General features: G+C 34.2%; 1 long non-coding RNA gene across 2 annotated transcripts; it reads right to left on the reverse strand.

Annotated features, from left to right (window-relative positions):
* Nucleotides 1-469: 469 nt before the first annotated feature.
* Nucleotides 470-2,203, reverse strand: LOC131042070 (uncharacterized). Of its 2 annotated transcripts, XR_009105111.1 has the most exons (3): nt 2,060-2,203; nt 1,587-1,728; nt 470-1,432 (listed from the first exon to the last, which is right to left on the reverse strand). It is a non-coding gene; the product is annotated as an uncharacterized LOC131042070 (long non-coding RNA). The 2 variants fall into 2 exon arrangements; XR_009105110.1 differs by lacking the exon at nt 2,060-2,203 and having other exon boundaries at nt 1,587-1,927.
* Between the last annotated feature and the right edge of the window lie 18,490 nt (nt 2,204-20,693).

A 20,693-nucleotide genomic window follows, 5' to 3' on the forward strand; every position in this document is an offset into this window, starting at 1 on the left:
TTATGAAATTTTTTTCTCAAATTTGGCATGTTATTATATGGGAGATAGAAGGACATATAAGTTTGGATAAGATTACATGTTATTTTTTAATCCCAATCAACTATTTAGAGGTTGCCTTTGCCCTACTATTTGTAAGGATAAAAATGTAGAAAAATTAAATAAAAGTTTTTCTTTGTTTTATTTTAAAAAACAAGGATGAAGTAAAATTCACATTAAATTTCTAACGTGCCACTGCTATTGAGAGATATCCGAGAGAAATCATCTGATAATATAACATTATACTGCTATTGAGAGATATCTAAGAGAAATCATTTGATAATATAACATTTTGCTGCTATTGAGAGATATCTGAGAGAAATCATTTGATAATATAACATGTTGCTGCTATTGAGAGATATCCTACAGAAATCATTTGATAATATAACTTAATTTACAATAAGTGAAGTTTGACAACTGGAATTTAACGAGATGAAATAATGAAACCCAACTCAATAATATTTGTAGGAGAAGTTAATCTCAAATAAAAAAAATTCTTTGATAATGTAGATTACAACAATTACTTTGAATTATATACAACTTGTCTGCAAATATAAATCCTTATGCACAGAAATAGAAAGCTCCATCAATCCACATGGCTTCCTGCGTACTGAAAATAATCGGTTCAATATAGATCCCATTGTAATTTCAATATAGGTTTCAAGCGTATCAGTTCAATATAGAGCCACGACCCCAATCCAAGTCCCATGCCGCCAATTTCATGAAGAATGCACATGCTTTATACAAACATTTATGTTGTTGCCCCCTCACAACCACATGTCACATGATAACAAGAATATATTCTGAGTGTTGGATTCTTTGTCCCAACTCACCTGAGAGGGATATGATGGAAAATCCCTCCTTATACCAAAGAAACCACAAATAAAACTCCATGCCAAACTCCTCTTATGTTACACAACTTCAAAAATAAATCCAACCTTGAATGACAACAACTGGAAGGAATTCAGATGGTGCTTCTTGAAGGCAAGATGATATGTTCAGAAAATCACAAACAGACACCACCATAATTTGTGCACAGGGGAGGTCGCATAATGTTTGTCAAACATAAATAATTGAAACAATGGAAAATCACTTATTACAAGTTATACCCTAACTCTCACGCCCCACTCCAGACTAAAATGTTTAGTGCTATCTACAAATGAGTCATCTAGAAAAGAAACAATTATGGCATCCCTCAACTTACCCCATAATTGTTAACAAGACATCCAGAATCCTACAAAAATATGTTTAATCTTCCCACCAATAAATAACTGAAACTCACTTTGCATATCTAAAATTTATAAGATGCATTACGCTACCACTGGATATTTTGGCGCCCTTCACTGTCACTGCCCAGCTCCATATTCCACCTCCTCAGTATCCTATCTCGAGCAACCTGCACCAATAAAAGAATGAAATTTAAGAAAGAGATGAAAATACTTGGACATTACCCTCACTGGTTTGTTTCCTCTCTCCCATGCAGTCACTATGACTTCTGCCGCTAAAGTTTTCTGAGCAAAAAGAGATGAAAAAAATAGGGAACACTTTACCTATTGCAGACTTGGAGAAGAAAATTTTGTGACCTGTCATATTTCCTTAGCATGAAGAGGGAATTTATATGTCAATAGCCAACACCGACTCCAATCCTCCACTACCCTGCCATCACTGCATAGTTTTCCTTTTACAAATGCCCTGCAAAATATAATGGCCAAGAGTGGGAATGGAGAAAGCTAATCAAATGCCATGCAAAAGGTGATGAGTTACTAAGATTTACTATTATTAGGTTAAATCTAATGCGGGCTCAAAGGTGATGAGTTATTAAGATTTACTATTATTAGGTTAAATCTAATGCGGGCTCATTGCCTGCAAGAACCTGCCAAGAATGTCTTCCACCAATCCTACTAGACTGCCAAGTTGGCATGTCAATTTTTTAAAAAATTTGTTTTGTGTTTACAGACAGTATTGATCCCATTTTAGATCGCCTCTTGACAAAATAAAGATTTTTTGGCAGTTACAAACACACCTCAAAGTGTAAATTATTAACATTCATGCAAACATGTCTCTGTAACGACTTCAAACATGAAGTGGAGAATATCGAATGGTGATTTTAACCCATAGAACTCCAAAATTCATATCGCAGAAGGTTAACTAGTATACTTATATTTAAATAAATCTATGTAAAATATGCTGAGAGATATCTATTTTGAAGAGCATTTTTTCTTTTAATCATAATTGAAGGCTAAAGCTAATCTTATACCTAGTAGCCCGATCTTAATTCAACAATTAATAAATAGTAAAGTCTTTGCAATAGACTTATTTTATGTATATCTTATGTCAAGCCTTAAATTTCAAACTATCTTATGTCAATTTTGCAGTAAGGTTGGAGATTAATAATTTATAAACATCTTATTGCATACAAATCCCTTTTACATTATTACCCAATAGATAATTAGATAACTATTTATGTTTAGCATATTTAAATAAAATATATTAAATTAATTAAATGTCAAATATTTTCAAACATAATCTTAGATTCAATCTTGTTATCATTCATGGTTATGTCTCCCAGTCTGTTATCCATACTCATTCAATTTCATGTTGTATATGAAACATTTTTAGTGTGTGCTCATTGATGAATGAGAAAACTGCAATTTTAATGACAAATGGTAAGTGACGACCTCAACAAAATTTTAGTAGAAAGTTCTTAAACATATTTAAATAATATTGTTTTTATTAAAGAAATTTGGTAGAGAGAACTGTGTGCTCTTCATCTTGGGTAGACCAAAGCCGTATAGTTTTTAAGGGTTCCTTGCAGCCTGCAAAGTGCTCAAAGGACCTACCCTGTTGATTTTTTTCAGAAATTATTTATCTATTCTGTTCTCATATATATAAATGATTCAGGTCCTTTTTAGATTTGCCTGTTTGTAAATTTAATCAATATTCAGATTTCTTTTTATATTTCTTGTTTGTATACTTTATCTATCCCATTTACATCTGCAATGAATGTTGATCAAATCAATAGAGATTTTATGTGAATCATTTCTTTCAAGTTGCATTATCCATAAATATATGAATCCGGCAATGTTCAAAAAGAAAGGCATAGGAACAAGAATGCTTTCATGCAATGGAAAAGATCATAATTATTTGCATTATCCATAAATATATGAATCTGGCAATGTTCAAAAAGAAAGGCATAGGAACAAGAATGCTTTCATGCAATGGAAAAGATCATAATAATTTTGAAAAATCTCTATTGAGAATAATATCTTGCTCTAGGCCAAGAACAAGTAGCTTTGACACTCTATTGAGAATATAATAAATTCATATTAATTGGATGATTGGCTAACAAAATTTAAGATATTTTACAATTCAAAACAACAAAATTTGAGAATGACATTATATTTAATTAATTGTTTGACATTACATTAAAAGATATACAAACCCCATCTCACTCTTCTTTGACAATGTTATTTTTGTGTGATCTAAGAAATCAGCAATGGCTAAACCCCGCATTTTTTCAATAAGGCCTAAACCCTTAAGGCTTCTTACCTTAGCCATTTTGCCTTATTTATTTCCTCCATTGACGAGTTCAAGCAATCATATCACTTAAAATCATTGGCTAGAGTGTCCCTTATTCATCCTAGAACCAGCCTCATTTTACCTTCTACTGGTGGGAGGCTTAATTGTTACATTGGCTGCTTGAATACAGGTTCATAGCAGTCAAGGTTAACCCTCAGTTAATCTTGTGATACTGTGATGGGGTGTTGGCAGTTAGGTTAGATGTCGGATCGCATGTTTCACATCGGTCAAGAACAATGCTATTTCAAGTTACGATGTTGTGATGGGGTTAGTGGTGGCCGTTAGCACTTAGGGCTGAGATCTTGCGATTGGTTGCTGAAGGTCAAATGGATGTTAATCACATATTTGTAGCTTCTATGTAGCCGTTTTGGCTCAGGCTAAGATCTTGCGATTGAGGGGTTAAACTTAGTTGGTAGGGCCTGCAGATTTCACAGATAAACATCAGTCGTCAGATTTAGTATGAGGGCAAGATCGACGACTGTCTTATTTTTTTTTTATCATTGAGGGCCATTGGGGGTTCTTCTAGGTGCATTCCAACCATTCATCCATGGACGAGAGGAGGATACAACAGCCATAATTCAATCTTGGAAGTGATTATTGAAATTCAAAAAGGTGCTCATGGTGGTTGGCTACATAATGGTCAAAAATCAGTGTTTGATTTGGCCGGTGATCCAATTCTGATTGGATTGCACTCCAAAAAAATTCCAGATGCCAGAGAATGATCACCATTACTCTTTCTTGCTGGGTTGCCCATGCCCATTTATTGCATAGTTGACATTCTTGCTTGGCAGAGTATATTTTGACACCATCCCAGTTGCAGTACAGCCCATATTTTAGGGATTTCATGCCCTCCTCAACTGTAGCAATGATTTTTTGTCTTGAGAATCTATTCCACCACACGGGCCATTGGATTCATGATCTTAGTCTCTCTATGTAACCAATTCCTAGTTGGTTAGGGTTTCTAAGCTCAATGTAAATCATAGTTATGCCTAACCTATAAAGGCACAATTTGTAACATATTCTAAAGGTATTTTTCCCTTTTCTTTTATGAAAGTCTTATCTTTAATTGTAATATTATTTGCCTTTGCATCAATTAAGTTAACCTTTTTACCTCTTTCTATGTTTATTTACCTTCTGCAATTTATCTTGTCTTTGTTACATGAATGTGTTATTAATTGTTTTGTTTCATTTATATGTTGTATCAACTCTACTTATGAGGGTTGTCTTTGGATGTTTTAGTCCCTCTCAATTCCCTATTAAGTTCTTATCTCATATATGTATTAGGGATTGATTAAGGATAGGAACCTATGTATTCTTTGGGTTGTTTCATTAATAACTTGAGTAGTCATAGGCAGCGGTTCAAAGATCAATTCAATATTGGTGTATCACTTTTTATTTTCCTTTTGGTATTTCTTTTTCCCTTTTCCTCTGCAAGTGGTATAATAGGCTTAGGAGTTAGTTTTACAAGTGTTGGATTGGTCCAGCTCTACACCCTAATTGGAAAGGACATTGAACTTCTCCGGAGATTCAACCTCACATGTGCAAGGTCCCTCATTTGGATGTTGTTTCCATGTTTACAAGCTTGTTGAGCATTAGTGCTCAAGAAGGGTGCAAACTTTTATGACAACAGTTTTTGGCATGCCCAATGGGACTAGTTGAACTATCTCTAGTTCAATTTTTCTTAAGTATTGTTAATAGTAGGTATGTCTGTCAGCAAGTTATACCTTTGGATGAAACATTTCACACACCTAGTGACTCTAAGAGAATGTACTAGTCAAGAAATCCTAAGCGCAAACAAACTGAAGATTTGATGTGTTCTTCAATTCATCAAGCCTTTGGAGGCAACATTCTTCAAGCACTTGGCGACTCTAATATCAATTTTGGCCTAATGGTATATTCTCAACCCCTCGTGGTTGCAAAGTTGTCTAACCTTCATGCATTTTATTAGGATTGGTCTTGCCTTCATTTCTTTCCAAGAAGTGCATGAGAACAAGCTATTATCCTCTAGAATAGTAGTGTTTTGATTCTTTCAGGTTACAGATGAGGCTTCACCTTGTTGCAAACCTAATTTTGACTCTGTACCCAATGGACTTCCCTAGGCTACTTATCTTATGCCAAGTAGGCTTGCCACCCCTTTGAGTCACTAGAAATGTTGATATTTTTTCCGTCAACATTAGCCATACAAATCACTAATGGCCAAACCTTGCATTTTTCCCCTAAGGCCTAGACCCTAAACCCTTAAGGCTTCTTGCCTTAGCCATTTTTTGGCTTTTTTCTTTTCCTTCATTGAGTGGATCAAGTAGTCATATCACTTAAACTTACTGGATCAAGTGTCCCTTATTCATACTAGAACTGGCCCCATTTTACCCACTATGGTGGGAGGCTTAATTGTTACATTAGCTGCTTGATTGCAGGTTTGCAACCATTAGATGGTTAATTCTCAGTTAACCTTACAATGTTGCGATGGGTCATTGATAGTTAGGTCAGATGCTGGGTCGCATGCTTCATAACGGTTGAGAACAATGCTATTTCAAGTTGCAATGCTATGATGGGGTTAATGGTGGCCACTAGGAGTTAGTTCACATCATTGCAGCAGTCAAGACCAATGTTATTTTAGGTTGTGATCTTGTGATTGGTTGTTGACGGTCAAATGGATGTTAATTGCATCTCCATAGCTTCTATGTATCTATTTTGTCCTAGGGTGCGATCATGCGATTGAGGGTTTCATCTTAGTTGGTAGGCTTATAGTCCTATGATTAAGGGGTTCAACTTAGTTGGTGAGGCCTATAGATTTCATAGATAAATGTGAGTCATCCGATTTCGCTTGAGGGAAAGATCGATGGCTTTGTTTTTTATCATTGAGGGTCATTGGGGGGTATTCCAGGCATATCTCAACCATTCATCCACACATGAGAGGAGTATCCAGTGGCCAAAATCTAATCTTGGGAGTGATCATTGAAATTCAAATGGGTGCTCACGGTGGTTGCCAATTTAATGGTCGAAAATCATTTTTTGACCTTGTCGATGACCCAATTCAAATAGGATTGCACTCCAACCACTTCTAGATGCCACAAGATGATCACCATTACTCTTTCTAGTCGCTACAAAAGTTTCCTAATGTTGCCCATATCCATTTATTGCACAATTGACATTCTTTCTTGGCAAAGTGTATTTTGACACCATCCTACTTGCAATGCCACCTAGATTTTAGGGATTTCATGCCCTCTTCGACTACAGCAATGAATTTTTGTCTTGGGAATCTATTGCACCATGCAGGTCATCCGATTCATGATCTCAGACTCTCTTTGTAACCAAACCCTAGTTGTTTAGGGTTTCAGAGCTCAATGTAAATCATAGTTATGCCTAACCTATAAAGGAAAACATTGTAACATATTCTAAAGGCCTTTTTTCCTTTTCTCTTATGGAAGTCTTTTCTATAACTATAATATATCTTGCCTTTGTATCAATTATGTTAACCTTTTTACCTCATTCTAAGTTGATCTACCTTGTTTAAATTATCTTACCTTTGTTATGAATGTGTTCTTAATTATTTTGTTTGATTTATATGTTGTAATAACTTTGCTTGTGAGGGATTTCTATCGATGTTTCAATTCCTCTCAATTTCCTATCAAGTTCCAATCTCATATATGTCTGAGGGATTGATTAAGGATAGGAACCCATGTATTCTATGGGTTGCTTCAATGATGTCTTGTATAGTCATAGGTAGGGGAAAGATCAATTCAATCTTGGTGTATCACCTTTTATTTTCCTTTCAACGTTCCTTCTTCCCTTTTCCTTTGCAATTAGTAGAATAGGCTTAGGAGTAAGTTTTACAAGTGTTGGGTTGGTCCAACACTACACCCTGATTAGAAAGGAAGTTGACCTTCTCCATAGATTCAACCTCACATGCACAAGGTCCCACACTTGGAGGTTGTTTCTATGTTTCACAACGCTGTTGAGCATTAGTGTTCAACAAATGTGCAAACTTTTGTGACAATAGAGAATTCAATTATTGAATTACTAATGGTCAAATAAAATAATTTAAAGAGTGAATCATAATAATAGTCCAATTACATTTTATAATAATAGATTATAATATAATTGAATTATATTAACCACAATATAGAATGATCTATTCTCTTAAAAAATATGGATAGAATTCATGAGGAGTGAATAATTTTTTTGATTTATCTTTAATTAATTGACTTTAAATGGTAACAATCTCAAAGATTATAGTTAATGTTTTTATTTTAGATTTAACTACAAGGTTCAACTAAATATATTAAATCTCAAATAGAGATCTTCCAGGAGTATTCATTAGTTGATCAAACATATCACATCCCTTAGTCATTTTTTAAATATGTATGTTAAATTTTATCAAGAATTAGTGTGGTAGTTAAGACATCAAAAGTAGGTTTATTCTTAGGCAAACATGGCTTAAGATGAGATGTAAAACATGGATATTCATAATCCATATGGATAGAAACAAGAACATGTGGAGATAATGGCATCATAGCTACAAGGTTTATAACAAAAATACATATTATAGTAACAACTAGATCTATAACCATTGCCTACCTTTGAAATTTAGATTTCTTAAAAGAGTTAATTAATGCATATATACAAATATACATATTTTATTGATACTACACTAGACACTAGGTTATCCCAAGTGATTTAAAATTCACACACTGAGAACGATGGATACATTATATAAATATTCAATCTCCCACCTTCTCTTTTGAAAGAGGAACAACACATTATCAAGATGAGATGGAAGTGTCTTATTTAGTGATTCACACTTGATAATTCATATATGTGCAAAAATCAAAATCCAATATTGAAATAAATTCTTAACTTATTTAATCTTACAAGTCAATAAGAAATGGTAAAGTATAGGCAATTTTTCTTTTATAAAAAATATTTCATCTACAAATATCAATTTTTAATATTATATTAAAAAATATTTATCGTTCACATGACTCTTTTATAATTGGATCAACTCATAAAAAATTACTTAAATCTATTATAGAATCATACCCTAAGCATGACAAAATTTGACTTAACATGATGACATATAAATATTGTGACTATGTCCAAGCAATGACAAAAGATAAGTGTTCCTAGATAAAATGATCATCTAAGGGATCAAGATACATTCCTCACTAACTTGAACCCTAATACAACCATAATTGAATTCTAGCCCTAAACTTAAACCTAGAATTATCCCTAACTTGAACCTAAACCCTAAAATACTTAGGGTTTAAATAGGATTAAAGTATATACTTAAACTAGGGTTAGGTTTAGGGTTAAAGTTTGATTAGGGTTAGGGTTTAATTATGTTAATAGTTAGAATTAGGGTTCCCATTATAATTAGGGTTATTTTACAAATAGGATTATGAATATTTTTATAATTATGGTTAAGTTTAGAATTATAATTAGAGCTATAGTTAGAGCTATATTAGGGTTACATTTTGATTAGGAATGGACTTATGGTTTTGGTTTACTTATGATTAACATTATTAGAGTTAAATTAGAGAAGGGGTGGGATTTAATTTGGATGAGTGTTTAGGGTTACATTAGATAAGGGTTAGGGCTTAAATCCTAATTGAACTTTAACATTGATATTATTCCTAATTGAACCATGTTTAGTACTAACCCTCATAGTAATTCTAACCAAATGCCAACCCTAATCTTATAATTAAAGCCTAACTACAAATTGAAACCTAGTCTAACCATAATTGAACACTAGCCCTAAAATTAACCCTAACCCTAAATGAATGTAATCTTAATTGAAACCTGACCCCAAACTTAAGCCTAATCTTAATTCAGTTCTAATCCTAATTTAACTCTAATCTTAATCTAACCCTAATCCTAATCTAGCCGAAACCATAATCCTAATTTAATCCTACCCAAATGTGATTGAATCATAAACTTAATTCTAATCCAAATTTAATTCTAACCCCAAGTATAATTGAAATCTTAAGACAATCTAACCCTAAAATTAATCCTCACCATAATTAAACACTAACTTGAATCTAAACCCTATAATACTTAGCATTAAAATAGGATTAAGGTACATATACTTAAATTAGGGTTAGGGTTAAGGTTAGGGTTTGATATGGTTAGGGTTTAATTATGTTAATATTTAGAATTAAGGTTTACATTATAATTAGGGTTATTTTTACAAATACGATTATGAATATTGTTATAATTATGGTTAAGGTTAGAATTATAATTAGAGCTACAGTTAGAGATCAATTAGGGTCATGTTTTGATTAGGATTAGACTTAGGATTTTGGTTTAATTATGATTAACATTATTAGAATTAATTAGAGAAGGGTTGGGATTTAATTAGGATGAGGGTTTAGGGTTACATTAGATAAGGGTTGGGGTTTAAATCCTAATTGAGCTTTAATACTAACATTATTTCCAGTTAATGGTGCACAACGAGGAGTGATGAGAAGGAAGCAAGAAGGAGCAAGCAAGAAGCAAGGAGGAGGGCAGATTTCAAATGAAGATGCCTTTGGAGGAGATGATGAAGATCGAGACGAAGATCTTTGCTCCTGCATTGTTTGGAAAGTTTGACCCTATTTGGATCGCTCAGCTCTATCCATTTTTGTGTGCTTTGTGGGAGGATGTTTGAGTGCTTTGCTCAGGGGTCTCATTTTTGCCTAACACAAATGTGGTTTTGGGTGGTTGGAGGAGATGGCGGGCTTCATGGCGGTTCCCCCTACTTCTATTAGTAGAGTGTGTTGGTTGTCGGGACTGGGAAAGCCCTCTTTGCTAGGGTTTTGCCTCTTTCCAATGGCTGGTTTGTGGCCACGGTGGAGGTTATGCGATGACTGTCCTATCTGGGAGACTTTGGCTTCTATGCAAGAGGGCACAAGGATCCTACCTGAGGGGGTTCTATGTTGCATGTGGAGTATGTCGTCTCACACAGTCAAGTCGTAGAGTGCAAGGGTTGTTTAAGATCTGGGTGGAGTTTTTGGGGCTTGGTTTTTTGTGGGTTTTTGGTTGTTCCTCTCCCCTTGGGCTATCCATTGTCCTTAGGGAAAGAGCTTGTGCTAGAAGGGGCCTCTGTGTGGGAGGTCCTTGTGTTTATTTGGTGTGACTTTTCAGGGTTTCCTTTTGTAGTTTGTGTGTGCATTTTTTATTTTTTATTTATTTTAAAGAGGTTCTTTGGTAACTTTTAGGCTATTATTTTAAAGAGGTTCTTTGGTGACTTTTAGGCTATCATATTTCCTTTTCTCTCAATCTCTTCTATTGAGGTGGACCATTCCTCAATAGAGGAGAAGAGTTGTGGGCTGAGTTTTATGGGATGGTTCCTGTCGAGGGTTTTGGATTCCTTATTGTTTGAGGATGGGTGTTCTTTCGTGTCTTTCTCCTTGCTGTTGGGTTTCTTTACCTCTTATCCTATAGAGGTGGAGATATTGGTGGAGCTAGTTTGCATGGAGTTTGTTTGGATCAGACCTCTCTTTTTTCTTAGGGTTTTGGGAGACTTTTCAAAACCCTTTTGTCCAGCTAAGCTTTCCGAGTTGGTTATTTGGTTTCTAGACATTTTTTTGCAGTTTGAAGCTTGGATCTTTTTGATGATGGTCTCCATCCTTTCAGCTCCTATTGAGGTGGATCCCTATTCTATAGAGGTGGAAAGATGTTGTGCCAAAAGGTGGACTTTGATCAGATGTTGGGTGGTGACGGGCTTCTTCTTGTTAGTTTTGGGAGCCATTATATAACCCATATTGAAGGGTTGTGGGAGCCTTGTAAAACCCACAAGTAGGCTGGAAGCTAGTAGTTTCCAAGGGCCTATTTTGGCCAATTTTTGTTTTTGGTTAACGATAGGTTTTGCACTTGGTGGCAAGATGACTATGTTATAGGTTAAGGGAGGTTGGTAAAACCCCACTCTACTCATTTTGGGTGCTAGTTTAAAACCCAAGTTGAAGGTTAGGGGATCCTTTCAAAACCCTATATGTCCAAATTGTGAATGTATGAATATTTTTTGTAATCTAGTGGTTTTTAAAGGTTATGGGTGCTCAGAAACACCCATGGAATTTGTTGAAGGTTAAGGGAGCCTTTGTAAAACCCTTGTGTATGTGAAAGACGCTGGTCTTTTCTATCTTGGATGAGGTTGGGCTATCGGTTTTTTATGATTATTCTTTTTGGCAACATTGTATTGTGGGTTCCAGATCCTAGTTAAATCTGAGGGTTTCAGGACCAATCAAAACCTATTGTAAGGGGTTTTGGGTCCCTTCAAAACCTATTTTTTTCTTAATCAAAAACATTATTCCCAATTGAATGATAGCGCTAACCGTCACGATAATTTAAATCAAATGCTAACCCTAACCCTAGGATTAAAACCTAACTACAAATTGAACCCTAATCCAACCATAATTGCACACTAGCCCTAAAATTAATCATAACCCTAACTAAAATGTTATCCCAGCTGAACCCTAACCCCAAACTTAACCTTAATCTTAATGTAATGCTAAATCTAATTGAGCTCTAATGCTAATCTAGCCTAAACCTAATCTAGCTCAAAACCTAATCCAATTGAACTCTAATCCTAGTTTAAGCCTAACCCTAATGTAATTAAATCATAAACCTAAATGTAACTCTAATTCAATTGTAAGCCGAACTATAATTGAACTTTTACTACAATCTAACCCTAAAATTAATCCTAACCATAATGAAAACCTAACTTGAACCTAAACCCTAATTTGAAACTAACCTTAACCCTAAAACAAATGTAACCTCGAGCCAATCTTTAATCTAAACCTAATTTAAACCCAACCCTAATTGAGTATTTATGCCAATGTAACCCATAATCCTATCATAATGCTTTACTCTTAAAACCTATCATTCTTTGAATGTTATCATCAAAGCTAACCCTAATTAAATATTAATTTAACTATAATAATAACCCTAATCCTAATTGAACATTATCTGTAACTCTAATTCTAATTGAACCTCAACACTTATCCCCAAATATTATCCTAAAATATGAAGCCTCATTGCAACGTAACAGTAAACTGAACTCTAACTCTATAATTAAATACTACCTCCAACCTAAACCCTAATCTAACCATAATTGAATTGTAACCATAATCAAACCATAACCATACTCATAATCAAACCTTAACATCAACCATAGTCGAACCCTAATATAAATATAATTTTTCTTTTTGAGGCAAAAGCACAAATGCATAATTTATATTACTGAGTAGAAATAAAAGATATATAGTAGAAAACAATACCAAAAAAGAGCTAGATCATATATCATAGCTCAAATTCAAGACTAAAACCACATAGAACTAACTCAGATAGCATAGTTCAATCTGAGGAACTATTAATAGACCCAAACGATGTACAAGAAACATATTAGGGGTATATAGCTCTTGTATAAGTTACAGATAATAGTGAAATCCTTTGGCTAAGAAACTAAATCCCAAAAAGAAGTAGCTCCTTTCAAAGTCTGAAATAACATAGATTACTTTAAGTTTCTAATAAATTCTCCCCTATTTCCTCATGCCCTGCATTGTCCTCCTGAGGGGCATTATCTCCAAACTTGAATCCCACAAAGCACCCTTTTGGAGCCCCTACAACCCTTTCCATGGTAGGAACCTTCTTATCCCTCTGGTGGTGAAATTAGTGAAGCACCAAACGATGAATTGAGGAGAAAAGATCTGGAAACCAAGTTTCCTATGTAGAAAAATTAGCTCCAAGAATAGCCCTATCTCATTCTTGAAAATATTGTATTTATTTGATCTTATCTCTATTTACATAACATTACATATAATCACATAATGGAGCTTCTTCTTCGAGAATTTCCTTTGAAAATTCCCACTCACCCATCCATTGCCATTGAACAAATCATATTTTTTCACCGCTCTTTCAATATCATCAACATAAATGAAACTCTCTTTGACATAATTTGAACATATGTACAATAGGGATCCATAATTCTAAAGCAAATCAAAATTACTAGACAAGAACACATATACAACCTAGGAAGGATAGAGACTACAAGGCGCCTTTGGGCTAAGCACCTCTTCTCCCACTGCTATGATGATTGCCTGCTGAATTTTCACATAGTCCCATTTGACGATGTGCTTGAGGTGCTCTGTTTTGTAAGTCGAGGAGGTTGGGAACTTCCAGACTATAAATGCTAGTGAAATGTGTTGATTCAGTTGCTTGTACCTCCAACCTTAACCCGAATCTAACTATAATCAAACTCTAAATATAATTGAAGTCTAACTCTAATTAGCTCTAACCTTAACCGTAAGTGAAAGAGTTCCTTCTAATGGTTCATCCCAATCCTAACGTAATGTTAACCCTAATCCTAATGATGTTTGAAACATAATGCTAATTAAACTATAACCTTAATTCTATTTGAACCCTAACCTTAATTTAATTCTATCCATAATTTAAACAATTAAAGTTGAGATAGAGTTAAAGTTATAATGATATTATTAAAGATGTACTATTCTTTAACATAAAATAATATCATTATATTAATCTAATAATAAATAATAAAATTAAATATGTTTTAAATCAAAAATTATAATATATATTAATATTATATTGATAATAGAAAGTTTTATTAATAATAGATATGGTTAGAGTAAAACTATGGTTATTGAAAATCATTATAATGGAAGAACATTATTATATATCAGTTTAATTATATTTAAAAATAAAATTTTAAGTAAATCTATATTGATTTATTTAATATTATTCATGTTGCACTCGGATGGGACTGCTACTAGCTTATATATATTTAACTTTATAATATATATAAAATACACCAAAAAATATCCTTCTCGAAATTTAAATATATATAAGCTAATACATATATAGTAGAATATGTAATGAAACACCTAGTACTGGGAACCTTCAAAATGGACTGTCTTATTGACTTTTTTGAAAATATTCAAAAAATCAAAACCGCAACTAACTCTATGGATCGATCAACAATCTATAATTTTTTACTAACCTTCATATTATTGACTTTTCATACGATTTTGAAACCGATTTAACCACAGCCAGAATTATGTAATCCCAATGTTCCGTTCTGGTACGGCCTTATCCTTGCCAAGCACCATTTTATTATTGTAAGGTAACTGCTGTAAATTAACCCGTCACAAGCACAAACTCACGTCATACCGACACGTTCGCCTACAAACTGTGGAACAACGCTTCATCTATTTCTTAAAATACGGGATAATATCTGTCGGTAGCATTGTTACCGCGAGTTTGTGTGATCATTTGAATAGTCATCGTTGTACCAGAGCTCACCGTGTTCCGCGGGTAAAGTCTATCCATCTAATAAATATTTATGGTAAAAGGTCTTAATCAAGAGAGCTTTTGTACACAAGTTCAACCATGTCTTAATTATTAACATAAAAATCATATGAGGTAGGGTTGTAAGGTGCACATATTATTTACTTCTGTCGGTAGCATTGTTACCGCGAGTTTGTGTGATCATTTGAATGGCCATCGTTGTACCAGAGCTCACCGTGTTCCGCGGGTAAAGTCAATCTACCTAATAAATATTTATGGTGAAAGGTCATCGTTGTACCAGAGCTCACCGTGTTCCGCGGGTAAAGTCAATCTACCTAATAAATATTTATGGTGAAAGGTCTTAATCAAGAGAGCTTTTGTACACAAGTATGTCTTAATTATTATCATAAAAATCATATCAAATTCACTTTTTGACCATTGAAAACTTTTAAATATAGGTGGGTCCTGATTGTTCAGTTTGTAATGGGAAGGGAAAAATTAGTATTTTCTTGTGTGAAGAACATTCATAGTTTGTGTATAGAAAGTCTTTTGATTAACATCTTTTACCATAAATATTTATTGAGGTAATTGACAACTATTAAATATAGGTATTTCTTTATTGTTCAATTTTTAATGAGAAGGAAAAAATTTAGAATTTTCTTTTGTGTGACAACAGTCATTTCAAATTATTGTGTATAAAAGTCTTTTTGATTAACACCTTTCACCATAAATATTTATTGAGGTGGTTGACAACTATCAAATATAGACATGTCTTGATTGTTCAATTTTTAATGAGAAAGAAAAAAATCTGGATTTTTCTTAAGTTGTGAGAACACTCATTACAAATAATTGTGTATAAAAGTCCTCTTGATAAACAACTTTCACTATAAATATTTATTGAGTTAATTGAGAATTATCAAATATAGGTAGGTCTTGATTGTTCAGGTTTTAATGAGAAGGAAAAATTGTGGAATTTTCTTGTGTGTGAGAACACTCATTTCAAATAATTGTGTATAAAAGTCCTTGAGTAACACCTTTCACCATAGATATTTATTAAGGCAATTGACAACTATTGAATGTAGGTAAGTGTTGATTGCTTAGTTCTTAATAAAAAGGAAAAAATGTAGAATTTGTATTTTAAGTGAGAGTACTCATTACAAAATTATGTGTCCAAAACTGTTCTTCATTAATAGCTTTCACCATAAATATTTGTGGTTAAAGATGTTAATGAAGGGAACTTTGGTACACAAATTCAACCATAGAAATGATCTTAACTATTAATGTCAAAATCACATGAGGTACAACTATAGGGTTTAATTATTTACATTGTCTAGTCAAATTTAGATAATTGATGACATTTTTACTAGAAAGGGAAAATGTCAAATTTTCTTTAGCTCTCTTGATTAACACCATTTACCAGAAATATTTATTACGCAAAAAATATTTTTGGTGAAAGGTGTTAATTAAGGGAGCTTTGGTACCAAATTTCAACCATAGAAATGATCTTAACTATGAATGTTAAAATCACTTTTGTTCTAGCTATAGGGTGCAATTATTTACATTGTCAAAATAAATTTTAGCCACTTGGCAACTATTGTATATAGCCCAGTCTTGACTAGATTTTAATGGGAAGAAAAATATTGTTGAAATCTCTTTCGCCTGTGAGAACACTCATTACAAAAGCTTGTGTATAGAAGCTCTCTAGATTAATACCTTTCACCATAAAAAAATATTATGTAATAAATATTGATGGTCAATTGTGTTAATCAAGTTATTCTCTCTACACAAGTTCAATCATAGAAACAGTATTAGTTGTTAATGTCAAAATCACATGAGTTCAAACTATAGGGTGTACATATTTAGATTGTGAAAGAAAATTAAGACAATTGACAACTATTCAATATGAGTAGGTCTTTGCCTACAAAATTTTTAATATGGAGAAAGAAATGTTGAAATTTCATTTACATGTGAGAACACTTATTAAAAAAAATTTCGTATAAGAGTTATCTTGACTAAAACCTTTCACCATAAATACTTAGGATGTTATAAATATTAATGGTAAAAGGTGTTAATCGAGGGATATTTGACTGTAATTCAACCATAGAAATTACTCTTAACTACTGTTATTCAAAGTCACATGGGTACAACTTATAAGGTGTAATTAGTTTCATTATCAAAGTCAACTTTTGGCAATTGAAAACCTTTCAATATATAAAGGTCTTCATTGCTCCATTTTTAAGGAGAAGGAAAGATTATTAAATTTTATTTTGTGTGTGAACACTCATTAAAAAATTTTGTTTGTAGAATTTGTCTTGATTAACATCTTTCACCATAAATACTTATTGTGTGATAAATTTTTATGGTGAAATTTATTAATAAAGTGAGGTTCTATATGCAATTTCTTTTATAACAATTTATAATATTATAAAACTGATTTTATATATGTAATAAATATTTATGGTAAAAGTGTTAATGAAGAGAATTTTTATATAAAATTTTGTTATGAGCAAATCAAACCCCATTAAAAATAGGGACCTTCTCTTTGCTTTGTAAATATTGTTGTTTTAGGGTGTTGATGAGCTTAAAATATGCTCATAATTTGGATGTTGTGATAAACTTTTAAATGCCTTTACTTTTGTTATTTCATGGCTGTTCAAACTTTGTTGAAACCTTTTATTGGGATATCTTATAGCAAGATACTTTTATATTCCTGCAGCTCATTGTGTTGACTTGATTGCATTTATTGCCCCATTGACTCCCTAAAATGACTGGTATATCGTATACAGTTTTTGAATGATGAAGTAGATTTAAAATGTGTGATTAATGAATAGATATCGTGTATGTGCCATACGCCTTTTCTGTTGCCTGTTACCTTTTGTTTCGCAGGTTGTTGAAGAATGATCTAGTCAAGCGCAGCCGATCTCGGCCTTGTAGTAGAGTCCATTTCCTGCACGACTTCGAGGGAGCTCCGGCGAAGACTCTTTGACCGAAACCATAGGAAAGAATTTTAATGACAGTCAATCTGGAAAAAGTGGAGCACTAGATTCTCTCTGGATCGGGTTGAATGCATAAATTCATTTATGAAGTTTGTTCCTTGATTCGAGGATATATTTTACTTCCATGTCTTTCTTTGATAGGGTTAGTTAGTTAGTTGCTCTCCTGTTTTTAAATAAAGTTCTCCTCCTGTGCAAGGGAGAAGGGAGGGAAAAAGAGAGATGATAGTTAGAGTAAGATAGAATCAGAGTAGTAGATATCATGTAAGAATCAATATGATAATGAAAGACAGAATCTGTTTAACCAAAGACAGAGTTTGTTGTTAGTTTCCATATCAACAAAACAATGTATATCATTCTGTTTTTATGAATAAAGTTCAATGAAGTTCTGAGTTTAGCATCTGCGTAATCAGTAGATGCTTGCTAAGGGGGCCCACTTAGTAAGTATCTGTAGCTAGTTAGTTAGTTGTTCTTTCCTGTTAAGCTTCCGTTTGCTTTCATCTTTAAAGTTTTTATACAAACTCAACCTTATATTGCTCTTGCAGCATGAGGAATCCATCACTGTGCCTGTTCCTGCAGCATAAGGCCAGTTCATAGTTTGTGTTTCAGTTGTAGTTATCATGGTTTCTGTTTTAATCAAATGATAGTTGAGTTAAAGAACTTTGCATTACCTTCCTGTAGCGTAGATAGAATTTATTTCCAGTATGTATTTCTGCTAAGATTTGACCAAAACGAGTTTCTAGTGCATATATTTTGCTGCGCCATTTAAAGTATACGTCCCCTAGTTTGACAAGTAAATGAACGTCTACAGAAAGAGATATTGGTCACTTGTTGGAATGCCCAATTCCCAGGAAAGGTTTTACTGTGATTTTCATATCCTTTTGTGGGCGCGACCATTTTTGGCGCCGCTGCCGGGGATGGCATCTAGCTAGGAGTTTATCAGAAGTCATTTTTAGCATTAGTTTAGTTTGTTAGTAAAATTTTATAGATCCTTCAAGCGACTATTCATCATATTGCATGCATAGAAGAAGAAGAGACGCCCTGGGAAGGTTCCTCCCTGAAAATCTATTTATTGAACTACCATTTGACCCAGCTGACAACGAACCTAAGGAAAATCCATTCACTCTGTTATTCCAGCAACCAAACATGACAAATAATCCACCTAATAATCCACCTCTTGCATTTGAGTTTCCCATTGTTCCCCAGGGAGATACTGACAATCTTAAAAACATTCCCTCTTCTTTGCTTCCAAAGTTTTATGGCCTGGTCACAGAGGACCCATAAATCTTTCTATTTGAATTTTATGTCTTCTGTCGCAGTTATGACTATAACACAGATGCTCATAAACTGAAGTTATTTCCTTCCACCTTGAAGGAAGGAGCTCTCAGATGGTTCATGAGTCTGGGAAGAGGTGTCGTCGATAGTTGGGCGGCCATGCAGATGGAATTCCTTGAAAAGTATAAGAATATTGTAAGAGCGCCAACAAAGGTGATGACATATTCTGAATTCAGCAGAAGGACGATGAAAGTATAGAAGATTATATTTCCAGATTCTTGTTTTCACTAAAGAGGAACTCAAACCATACTCTCAACGAGGACTCTCAGAAACTACTATTTCTAAGGGAAATCAGTGATGCCTGTATAGACACCCTAAACCTGATAGGAGGAGGTGATATAAACCCAGCTGCCTTGGGATGATATAAAGAAAATATGTCTTAACTACTCTCGAGCAATAGTTAAGAAAGGTCGAGGTCATCATGCTACAATAGGGAAGTCTTCTTCTGGTGGAGTTTCCCGAATGGAGATAACAAATTTGCTATCTGATTTCAAGCAGGACATCATTAATAATATGGCTACACAACTGGACACTATGCAAGCTCGAAAGAAACATGAGGAGGCTGAAGCAATTTTGGCCGAGTTCTGTCCATACTGTAGACAAAAGAAGCGTGACTGCAGATGCAAGATGGTGGCTAATTTGGAAGCCAAACAACTACCTACTGACTTCTAGCGAGTAGAAGGAGATGATGATCAAGTGTTCTTTGTTGCACAAAGGAGACCATGGGCCCAAAGACAAGGTATGCCTCAAGATCCTTTAACTTTTGGTAATTCCTATTCTGGCTATAATAACCAATGGCAACATGCATATGGACCACCACCACCCTGGAATCCACCTCAACCAAATTGGCCTAATTATCAGAACCAGCAATGGCAATTCCCTCAAGGAGGATGGCAGCAGCCACAAGAGTAATGGACCCCACCTTCAGGAAATTGGCAGCAAAATCCTCCATGGCGAGGCCCTCAGCAATGGCAAAACTAGTCCTCTAGATTCCTGCAGCTTCCACAGCCACAACCACAGGCCCTTATGCCGCCTCCTGCAGTAACTGCCACAAATCCTGGACCTCCAAAACAAATGCCTATGCCTGCCCAGTCGTTGCCCAATCCCAATAATAAGCAACAGCAGCAGCCTCAGCAGCCTGCGTATCTTGCTGAAGCCAACCAATATCAAGCTTATGCCTTAAATGTTAATGAAATCCATTTGAGGTCTGGAACTACTTTACCTGCTCCAAAACCGCCTCTGATTACTGAAATATCAGATTCTCCCCATGAAGAATCTACTGCACCTGTTGTTCCTACTAAGCACATACCCATAACTAATACAGTTCCTAAAGAGCCTGTTCTGCAAAATCAAAACAACCCACCTTTTCCTCAAAGGTTGCAAAGTAGTGCATATAAACCCATGGAAGAACCCACTTTTGACATTCTGGATCAGCTCAAGAATGTGCAGATTCAAATTCCTTTATTTCAG

This window comes from Cryptomeria japonica, chromosome 5 (assembly GCF_030272615.1).
Source record: "Cryptomeria japonica chromosome 5, Sugi_1.0, whole genome shotgun sequence".
Taxonomy (NCBI): domain Eukaryota; kingdom Viridiplantae; phylum Streptophyta; class Pinopsida; order Cupressales; family Cupressaceae; genus Cryptomeria; species Cryptomeria japonica.